An 11,899-nucleotide genomic window follows, 5' to 3' on the forward strand; every position below is an offset into this window, starting at 1 on the left:
CTCGCCGGGGACGGACAACGCCGACGGGGATGGCCGGAAACGTTTCTTGACCGTTTCCTTAAAGTTGGAGGACGATCGTTGACCATTTCGAAAAGTCAAACGATGTTTCGATACGTTTCCAGAACTTTGGGGACGACTTTTTAAACGTTTCCCGCAATTTAAAAGGGTATTCTGGCGCCACATTAAGTATTCCGGCGAAGAATTCCGGCGCCGGAAAATCGATGAAGAAGATGAAGAAGAAGAAGAAGAAGAGAAGAAGAAGAAGAAGAAGAAGTGGCTGCTGAATGTGTTTAGGTTAAGTTATAGTTTAAGTTTAAATATTAAACCCCTTTATCTTTCAATTGTTTGCATCTAGTCCTTAAACTTTGTTAAGATTTACATAAATAGTATTAAATTAGATTATACATTTTAACATTTAACCCTCACTATCTAGATTAGTTTACATTTGGTCCTCAACTTGTAATTTTATACGTAAAATGTTTAAATGACATTAGATATAAATCAAAATTATATATTTGTTTATTTGTTATTAATAATTAATTAACTATGTAATATATATTTTTATTTTTTTTATAAATTTTTTGTTGTACCCGTGCCGTACCCATTTCTTGATTTTTTGAGTTTTGCCGTTTCCCGTTCCCGTACCCGTGCCCGTTTCCCGTTCACGTATCGGTTCCCAATCCTCTATATTGTGTGGTGAACATCAGAGAGCATATCATTTTGCTATATTCAATGGTTATCTTCTTCAAACGATGATTTTTCTCTAGTTGGAAAAACTAGATGTTTTGCGGACCTCCAGGGTTACTTGTTCCCCATATTCCAACCCTCATGGTTTCATCGTGGGGTTTCAGATAGACACCAATACCATCAATATGAGTGCTAGCCACGCCATAAAATCCAACTAAAGAGCCTTGTCCCAAGGTATGGAGAACATAGATTTGTCCCAAGGTCCGGAGAACGTAGAATTGGACATTCGACCGAAAGGTCCATGGACCCTCTTGTTGGTTTTGAAAGATAGTGACGAAATTATTGTATCGCCACCTTGAGTGCCGATGTTTCCATTGATACCAACTATTTCCTCATCGAGTTCAAGCTTCACCTAAATATGAATGCCAACATGAAGATTATGTTTTAGCTGTAATTAGTGCAACCTATTTTGTTGTTTTTTCAGAGCGTTCCAGCCCGTCTCACTTCCTCATGTGTTTAATTGTATTAAAAAAACACTATATTTCTTTCTAATTTTTAATTAATAATATTTTTTATATTTTTATTTTTACAGCCGATCTTTCCTCTACTCACAACAACTAGTTTTAACAAATTTTACAAAATAGGGAACACTATAAAATAGTAACCAAGTTTCAAGTTTATTCAAAATTAAGTCACTCATATTTAGGAGTGCAAACGAGCCGAGCTGCTCGTGAGCTACTCGAGATCGGCTCGTTAAAAAACTCGATCGAGCCGAACTTAATCAAGCCTGAGCCGGATCTTGAGCCTAAAAGAAAGCTCGTTTAAAAAACGAGCCCGAGCCTCACTTTTCGAGGTCGAGCCGGCTCGTGAGCCTAAATGAGCTTTTCATTCATATAATTTTTTAAAAGTATATTTAATAAATATAATATATATATATATATATATATATATATAATGTTATGAAAATAGTAAATAAAAATAACCAAAAAAAGATATAATATTTTATACATAAAACTATTATAGAAAAAGATATATAAAAATAGTTATGATTATATAAAAAATAATTGATAAATAATAAATGAACCAAGCTCGAGCTTGAAATTCTATTCATGAGCCGAGCTCGAGCTTTGAAAATAGAGCTCGAAATAAGTCCGAGCCGAGCCCAAGCTTCATTTTTCGAGCTCTGCGTAAGTGAAACGAGCCGAGCTCAAGCCTAGTCGAGCTCGGGCTCGGCTCGGCTCGTTTGCACCCATTCTCATATTTTGTTTTGTCTCATTTAGGTCATTCAAATTTTACTTTGTCACAATCAAGTCACTAAAATTTCAATTTGTGTTCTACAACGAGAGGGGAAACTACTATATTATTGTAAGTGATATATTTACTGATAAAAAATAAAAAACGTTGGTTTTAAATTACGCTCGGTTATTTATGAATATATAATATGAAGGTAAAAATGATAGTATTATAACATTTATTGAGATATGAGTGACGTAATTAAGCTAAAATTAAAAGTTTAGTGACCTAATTGACACACACTGAAAGTTGAGTGATTTAATTTAAACAAAATAAAATATGAGTGCATTAATTGAAATAAACTTGAAACTTTGTTACTATTTTACTGAGTTGCCCTTAAAAATATTTAATATTTTTTTGGATTTTAATTTAATTTATTTTAAGAAAGTTAATAATATATTTATGATTTGATGATAAAAAAGTTTCACAAATAAATGAGATGTTATACCCGGTTTAAAAGTTACATGGGTTTAGTGGGACAATGACCCACTTATTTTTTTACTACAAATTATTTCTTAATTATAAATAATATTTTTTTTAAATGGATATTAATTTTTAGTATCCCTATTTTATAGGATTTTTATATCAAATAATTGATGAGATTAATTTTTAATATAATTAGATGTTATAACTCGTTTAAGGGTTATATGGGTTTGGTGAGACTCGTACCCATGAATTCGGGTAAAATAAATGAGAAATCTTCATTTAAGAATAAAACAATTTGATGGCTTGAGAAAATTTAAAAAAACATTCATTTATATATATTTAAGATGTTATGATATATACGCTTCTCACCTCAGAAACTGTTTCTCCATAATTGGAACCACCCACCTTGTTAGAGCATTCGCATCCGGATCTTCATCCTCATCTTTATAATTACACTACAAAACACTACATTTCTCTTTTCTATTCAATTAAATAATATTACTTTATACATTCTCTGCTCTACTCACAACCAATTCAACAAATATTAAAAAATAAATAGGGACAAACAAAGTTTCCCCAAATTTACAAAAAATCACTACATTTTCTCTGTCCACCTTATAATTTACACTTACAACTACTCAAAACCTCACCCTATAATTTATAAACTCTTCTCACAATAATATAGAGAATGGGTTGGGAATGCTCTATACGAAACACCTCTAGATTATGAGGTAAATATGAGAGAGTATACAACATCATCACCATGACCAACAGTTATCTTTCGAAGCGTATAACCTTGCTCAAGTTCAAAAGACCAGTTATCTTCATGACCTCCACTTTGTTTACCCCAAGTTCCTAGCCGAATAAATCTTGCTACTTCCTTATTAACCTTGAAATAAAGAATACGTTATTGAATGTAAAAGTACGAAATATATTCTATATTATTTGGTAATTGTAGTATTTCGCATGAAACTTACTTGAAGGTTTAATGCCTTTTCAAGTTCTTCTGTGACTCGAGCCATCGTTGGCCGTTCAGTTGGGTTTTCTTTCAAGCATTCATATGCAATTAAAGAAAATACACCCAATGAATCTTCCTTCATTTCATTCTTTAAACCTGGAACGATTATTCTCAGATAAAGTGTTTTGTTCACAAGATTGTTGGGCAGGTGAAGCAAGAGACCAACGTTCACCTGTGTATATATTAGTAAGTGCTGGCTTCCCACATAATATTTCAAATAGTACCACCCCAAATGAATACACATCAGATTCGTTGGTTAAGATGCCGCTTTTGGCATATTGGGGATCAATATAGCCTATGGTGCCACAAGCATTAGTGACAACAAATGTGGACTTAACATTTGAAGGGCCTATCTTTGATAACCCAAAATCAGATATTTTTGCTTCCCAGTTTTCATTTAGGAGAATGTTTGAGCTCTTTAAATCTCGCGATGCATTACCCTCTGTTGGGGTCCCACATCATTATGAAGGCAACTAACACCCCGAGCTGCGACAATGCATATTTTGAGACGTTGGACCCACGATAGCTTTTCGTTGACTAGATAGTTATCAAGGCTACCATGTTTTGCGTACTCATAAACGAGGATATTTTCTCCACCCTCTTCACAAAAACCAACGAGCGTGATGAGGTTTTTGTGGCTGCAATGCGAAAGTGTATCAATTTCCATCTGGAACTCACGATCCCCTCGTCCCCAGTGTACGATCTAACCTCTTCATAGCTACCTTATTCTCTTCTCCAAATTTAGTGAGGTTTCCTATATAGACCTTCCCAAATCCACCTCCTCCAATGAAATTTTTATCACTAAAGTTGTTAGTTGCCAACTTTATCTCTTCGAGTGGAATATTTAATTTTGCATTGTTCCATACTGAGAAAAATGATGGAAGTAATAAGAATCCAACTAGAAGTAAACTCTCAGGACGTTGTGTCACACTTTAACAACCAATATAATGTGTAAGTTTAATGTCAAAGATTTAAACAAATGTCACATCAACTACCAAGTTACAATGTATAAGTTATTTAAAAAAAAAGAAGAAGGGAGAGACCCACATGGAGACTAAAATAAAAATGTAAATAAACAATTTACAAACATGAGAAATAACTTTTTATCTGACTCTTAATTAGAGCTTTAACAAACGAGGGTTTTCCATGCAATCTGCCTGGCAATGATAATGATATGGTTTTGAAAGACACGTAATTTGGCTGTATTCGAGACTAAACCGGCCCGTTTGCTTAGTGAGGCTGGGGAAATCAAAGCGCTAAGCTTTTTATGGGTCCGAAATAGATCGAAATGGTTGAGCGTTTCGGGGGAAAAGGTAGTGTAATTTTAATTTGAAAATGTTGTAATTGGTTGTATGGGGTGTCTGACCTTGTGGTTTAGTTTGTTGCTAGCATGGTCGGCTGTTTATTGAATATGTATGTATGTATGTATGTAGTATCTCTATCAGGGCCGTCTTCAAGAAACCAAAAAAAATTAAAGGCCTGGGACATGAAAAACAAAAGGTCCTAATATACAAAGCAAAAGTTTTTTTTCCCCCAAAATGATTTAACTGAAATGCTTAAACGAATCACGATTTTCTATTAGCATTTTTAGAAGCATGTATATCTTTTTCTTTAATAATAGAACTTGAGGTGTTTTCAAAAATAATGTATGTCGCGTTCTTCTCGATTACGTGTTTCTTAACTAATCTTCAGATTTTCTCTTTTTACGTTTTTGACTGCGTGATAAGTGATTAGACTTAGAAGACATAATCTTAAAAAAAAACAAATATTAACATTATCAATTAAGTATCATTCCATCTCATCATCATGTATCAAAAAATATAAAATTATTAACAATAAAACTTAAAATAGCAGTCAACAAATAAGAAATTAACAACTAAAATTTAAATTTTAACCACAAAAACTTTATTAAAGTTAAGTAAAGGCCTGGAAATAACTTTACGCATGCTGCTTTGATATTATTTAGTAAATTAGTGCTTTGTGTTATTAAGTTGATAGATAACCTGTATATAGCAGCCGCCAATCGTTAAATCATTACTGCCAAACCCTCGTCAGCCGATAGCCACCCGTCGGATTGTCTGAATGTCTTGGAAGTTCGATGGTCTGACTCGCTGTTACGTTCAATTTCAAACCCTGGGGCCTGCTACGTTACTTTATTTTGGATGAGGTGGAATATGGGCCTAAAATATATACATTTATAAAAACGTTATAAAATCCATGGGCCCTAAAAGGGGAGTGGGCCTGGGGCCTGAGCCCTCCCTGCCCTTCCCTTCGGCCGGGCCTGATCTCTATGTATGCATGTATGTATGTATGTATGTATGTAGTATCTCTATATATGTATGTATGTATGTATGTGTGTGTGCATGCATGTATGTATGTATGGATAAAATAAAAACCAGTTTGAGTTAATAAAACTCTAAAAATTCATTCTCAACTACATTATTTTAATTAAAGTTTGAAACTTGTGGTCATCAATTAAAGTTAATAAAACTGTAAAAGTAAAATTATATTTTCTTTGTCCTAAATAATATGATTAACAGTTAATGTAAAAAATTACAAACCAATTTTTTCCGATGTTATGTATATATATGTATATAAATGTATGTATATGTGTGTGTGTATGTATGTGTGTATGTGTATAGTATCTCTATGTATGTATGTATGTATGTATGTATGTGTGTATGTATGTATGTGTGTGCGTGCATGCATGCGTGCTTGCATGTGTATGTAGGTATGCATGCATGCATGTGTGTGGGTGTATGTCTGTATGTATGTTGTATGTATCTATATACTATCTCTATATATGTATGTATCTATACAGTATCTCTATGTATGTATGTATGTATGTTTGTGATATGCAACTTGCATTTATCTATGTATGTGTAGTATCTCTATGTATATATGTGTGTGTATGTATGCATGTATGTATGTATGAATATTAGGGGTGTAAATTAACAAGCTGAACCTAGTCTAAGCTCCACTTGGCTCGAGCTCGGCTCATTTAACTTACACAGAACTGGAGCTCGGCTCGTTTCGAGCTCTATTTTCATAATTTAAGCTCGGCCTGTGAGTAGATTTTCAAACTCGTGCTCAGCTCGTTTACTGTTTATCAATTATTTTCTATACAATTATAATTATTTTTATATATTTTTCTATTATTTTTTTATGTATAAAATAATATATTTTATTTAGTTATTTTTTTGTTATTTTTTCATAACATTATATGTATTAATTAATAATTGTTAGATATATATTTCAAAAATTTATATAAATGAATGGCTCATTTTGGCTCGCGAGCCGGCTTGAGCTGGATAAGTGAAGTTCGGGCTTTGGCTCGTTTATTAAACGAGCTTACTCTTAGGCTCGGGCTTGATTAACCTCGGCTCAGTCGAGCTTTTTATCGAGCCGATCTCGAGTAGCTCGCGAACAGTTTGGCTCGTTTGCACCCTCTAGCTGTTTATTTAATTAAAACCTCTTTGGTGTTCTAAAAAAATATTCATTTGATACAATGATCCCTTCGTTTTTCTATAAGTTAAACAATATCTTCATGTGCTCATAAATTAAATTTTGGCAAAAGGATCTATCCGTAAAAAATAAACTTCATAATCAAAGCTATTATTACATGTATTAATATTGGCATTCCAATTTGTAACTATTTGTGTCTTCAAAAGTTATTAACAAATTATTGAAAAAGATTCACGCCAAATAACGAGTTAACGACATATAGTAATCAAAAGTCATTACAAGGTATTGAAAAGGGTTCAAACCTCGTGTCTTCTCTGGCTTTTGGCCTAAACTCGACGAACTAATGCGACTCTTGACTCTTGAATTTGGTTTATGGGCTGCTATCTTGAACTAGTGTGATGGACCTTTAAATATATATGCATCGCACATGCATAATAAGCTGAAGCCCGTATGTATCGTTTGGCCGGTCGAATATACATTATTAGAGGGAGACTAAGAAACACCTAAATAGAAGGTTATAATTGTAAATTTGATTTTTCAATGGATTTCAATGTACGTTACCCTGTTTGAACTTACTCTGTGCGACGGAGTCTCCCAAACTTTAGATTGGAAATGATATGCATAGCATAGAAACAATATAGTTTACCTTGTATAGTTGATTCCCGAGTTAATGTTATACATTGTTTTATGAATGAGAAAGCACGGTTTGTGATTATCTTACATGGTATCACGAGTCCATTAACCCTAAACCCATTGTCCATCTTCCGGCGGACCATTCTTCATCGATCCACCCACTCCCTTTTCCTCCAACTACTTTCGTCTACAACCCTAAACCACCCTCATGGATCAAAGAACTCCATCCCTATAGTTCTAGAGATGGAATCCGCGCCATACTCGTCTAGGTCAGAATTGTTTAGATTCATTGCAATGCATTTCAAGTTTATGATCATCTCTCCCCTCGCAAACCACCACTTCATCCTCTAAATAACCCGACCCAAAAACAACCCCAAAACCTGATTCCAAGACCAATGAAAATTGGGAACGACATTGTCCTACAATTGATTTATGGAACAATCTCATCTGATCTTAAGCAAACAATACTCAAGAAAAACACCGCTGCCGCGGCCGCCTAGTCCACGTACTCTTACCGATATCTTTCTAAGACAACAAAATTGTTTGGGTTATTCACTTGAATAATAAACTTTCAAACACCCGCCTTAACAACTTCCCCAATGCCATTGTTTGCTGTCAAGAATTGAAGATGCTCGCAGATCAACTCGCTAACATTGATGCCCCTTTTGTTGACACAAAACTAGTGATGTAGTTAATCACTTGACTTAATGAATAATACGAGTCGTTTGCCACCCTAATAGCCAATACTATGCCATCACCAACCTTTTATGAAGCCCGTTCCCAACTGATTTATGAGGCAGACACGAAAGCTCAGTATCCTGGCCTCCACCAATTCAGCTGCTTTAGGCTACAACAATGATTATCGCGACGATAATCTTCATGAAAACTCTTCTGAACATTACCGTGGCGAACACCGGGGTCGCAGAGGTTGGCAAAATCGGGATGAGGACGAGCCAGTAGTGGTTGGAGTCGTGGTCGGGACTACAACACAGGGTATCCATTCAACATCTCTAATGGATATCCGGGTCATTTAACCCATCATGCCCATACTCAACTTATCAAAGGCCCAACAATAATAATTCCATGGGAAATGGCATATCGACTCTCTGCTCTGGGTCAAGCTCACCATGCGGCTTATACTCCAACCGACATAGAAAAGCATTGTACACCATGTCGTTAAATTCGCCCGACACGTCTTACATCATGGACACCAGAGCAACCTCACACATGACATATAACCCAGGCAACTTCTAGTCTTATTTTAATCATAGTATATCTTACAACATCATGGTTGGCAAATGGCACAACAATTCTGGTAACCAGTTACGACAATTCTTACAACATCATGCAACAGTAGCGGTGATCCTCTACTACCATAAATAATCTTTGTGCTCAAATCACCATCCACCTTCGCTGCAATCTCTCAAGAAATTTGGCATTCTCGCCTTGGTCACCCGGGCCACAATTTATTACATTATCTTAAAAAGTATTGTGATATTAAGTATAACTGTATTATTAAGAATGTTTGTTCTTCATGTGTGTTTGGAAAAAGTACCCGTTTACCTTTTGTTGAATCAAATTATTATTCATATTTCCCCCTTTTATATAATACATAATGATCTATGCACATCCCCAACACTAAGTAACGTCGGACATTGCTACTATATCCTTTTTTATGATCACACAAATTTCTTGTGGACATACTTGCTTGTAAAGAAATCTCAAGTGCTTTCGGGTTTTTGTCACATATATAAATTTATCGAAACACAATTTAACCATAGATTGAAACCCAGCAATGCGATAATTGAACTGAATACGTAAATAATTCATTTCAGAATTTTTGTGCCACTAATGGCATGCTTTCCGTCTCTCATGTACGCACACCTCTGCACAAAACGGCAAGGCAGCTTATAAAATTCGGTCAATTAATAACATTATTCGTACTATATTAGCCCATGTCTCCCTTCCACCCACCTATTGGCATCACGCACTTGAATTGGCCACCTACGTTCTCAACACTATACCTAGCAAATTCTTAAACTTCTTTAATCCTACACAACTTTTATATTGCCGGTCGCCCGTCTATGAGCACTTACGTGTATTCGGGTGCCTTTGTTATCCCTTAGCCCCTCCCACCACAATAAACTAACTCCAAAATCAATCCACTTCGTGTGTCTTCCTCGGCTACCCCCCCCCCAACACACACACACACATATCATCGGGGGTATAAATGTCTCAATCTCAACACACATCAACTTATAATCTCTCAGCACGTTGTTTTTGACGAAACCATTTTCCCTTTTGCCTCCCAAACTACACCTTCTCCCTCTTATGAGTTTCTATCCACCCCGCGACACCCATTGATCTAGGCATATCTCAATGCCAACTCCACCCCAATTTCACAAACAAAACCAAGCACCACTTTTGACCAATCACCTCCCGAAAGCCCACTTCCCACCAACGGCCTAACATCAACTCCACTTACCAACATCCCACACTTAACACATCCCCTCCTCCCACCGAACCATCCTCTTCGGACCACACCACACCCCGGCCCACCCTACTTCCTCTACAATCCACTTCCCAATTGTTGTTTCCTCCCCAGACTTTACGACCTCACCTACACACCCATCCCTTCATCACGCTCCACAAAGCAATGATGTTGGAACCTAAAAATATTATCTTGTCATTGTTTTGTATATAGTTGCAAGATCAAGATTCAGTTTTGATGATTTTGAAGTGTACAGGTCAACATGTTTAAAGTTTTTTACTTTGGGTCAAAACATGATTATGTTAATATCGTTATTGTTTATAGATTTATGTCGCATAATATAATGTTTTGAGGTTAAATATATACTTTTTTATGTGGTATAATATTATATCAAAAATTACACATATCACTAAGAGTCTAACTTGTTGCAATTGATCATGTGCAGCAAGTGTGTGCTTGTGTTAATTAATGATCAGGCTCCGTGTGCTTAAAGTCGCTGCATAGTGAAACACTCTCTGCCTGAATCATAAATAAGTGGTTTTCTTATGGTTCATGACTATTTTTTGCAGCAGTTCATTAACTTGTTTGTAGTCTCAAACATGTTCTCGTTAGTTACGAAATCATGCATACAAACTAGAGGTGTCGTTTACTTGTAAACTTGGAATAAGGATATATAAGTCGTCTTCATGTCAACCATTTGCCAAGATTTTATCCGTTTGTGATTCTAGAATAGCCAAAATAATGACACATACATGTATGCATACATATTAAGATATATGGAATCATATATAGCTGCTACCATTCCATCGTCATACAGATACTTCCACAAGCAACTTTGGATGAATTTGAGAGACTTTTCACCCACTTGACTGGTGTTTTTCTATTCCAAACCAAGATTTGAAGACTTGACAACAAGGTAAACTACTCATCTATTAAAATCATATACGAGTGTTTTCCTTATTGAAGTCATGAGATGTATAATCAGTCACCTACCCTACCCAGACATGGAAATTTCAATCAATGTTTTAGTTATCAAATGAAATATAATCAATGTCTTACATTAGTATCGTTGAGTTTTAGATCATTACTAATTTTTGCTCTTGTTCATGCTTTAGGGTAAGCGTGGTGTGTTCACTAGGTGATGTCGGGTTATTTGGTACCATCGGTTTCAATACGGCTCTATATACAACTAATATGACGTATAGAACCAAATACGGCTTGTACGATGTATAGTGCCAGTATACAAGCACAATGTGGCTTGTATTTAATGTTATTCTACTTGGTTGATACTATTACTTGAAAATTTATCAGAAATGGTGCATTTTTAGAAAAGTTGTTTCAAAAATGGTATTGGTTTTTGAACTTTTTCACAAATGGTGTAAGCGTGGTTTCAGTTTGTCTTTTTTTTAAGCATGTCAGATGGAATTTCATAAAACAATACACTTTGATTAAAATAATAAAAACCATGGTTTAAAACCACAGATTGTAGCCAAATTTGTAACCTGATACCACCTTTCGTGATAGTGATAGTTTTGTTAGTCAAGTCGTGGTTTGAAACCGCGGTTTGATGTTTTTTATTATTTTTTTAATAAATGTAAATACATAAGTTCACGGTCTGATAGTTTTTCTTGCTTTTTTCCCTCTTCATGATTAGTATATATTCCTCACCTTTTGTATTTTAGTGATCATCATGTGAACTTCATGCATGCAAGATTCCAATGAAATAGATTTGTAAGATTAGCTTGTAGTTTAGGTATGTATAGTTTTTTATTCATGCGAAATGTACATATAATATATATGTATATATAACATATATATATATATATATATGGGGTGAGATAATAAAAAGAAATAGTTTTCTAGGAAGAGTAAGAACAAATCTAGGT

General features: G+C 35.0%; 1 pseudogene across 1 annotated transcript; it reads right to left on the reverse strand.

The window, feature by feature from the left end:
* Positions 1–662: 662 nt before the first annotated feature.
* LOC143634018 (mannose/glucose-specific lectin-like) lies at positions 663–4,418 on the reverse strand (annotated as a pseudogene). The gene is made up of 4 exons (XR_013153774.1): positions 3,384–4,418; positions 3,124–3,295; positions 2,776–2,843; positions 663–1,099 (listed from the first exon to the last, which is right to left on the reverse strand). The product of XR_013153774.1 is annotated as a mannose/glucose-specific lectin-like (transcript).
* Positions 4,419–11,899: the final 7,481 nt, after the last annotated feature.

Source organism: Bidens hawaiensis, unplaced genomic scaffold, assembly GCF_021521415.1.
Source record: "Bidens hawaiensis isolate Kalapana, Puna unplaced genomic scaffold, B.hawaiensis_p1.1 tig00006968_1, whole genome shotgun sequence".
Lineage (NCBI taxonomy): Eukaryota > Viridiplantae > Streptophyta > Magnoliopsida > Asterales > Asteraceae > Bidens > Bidens hawaiensis.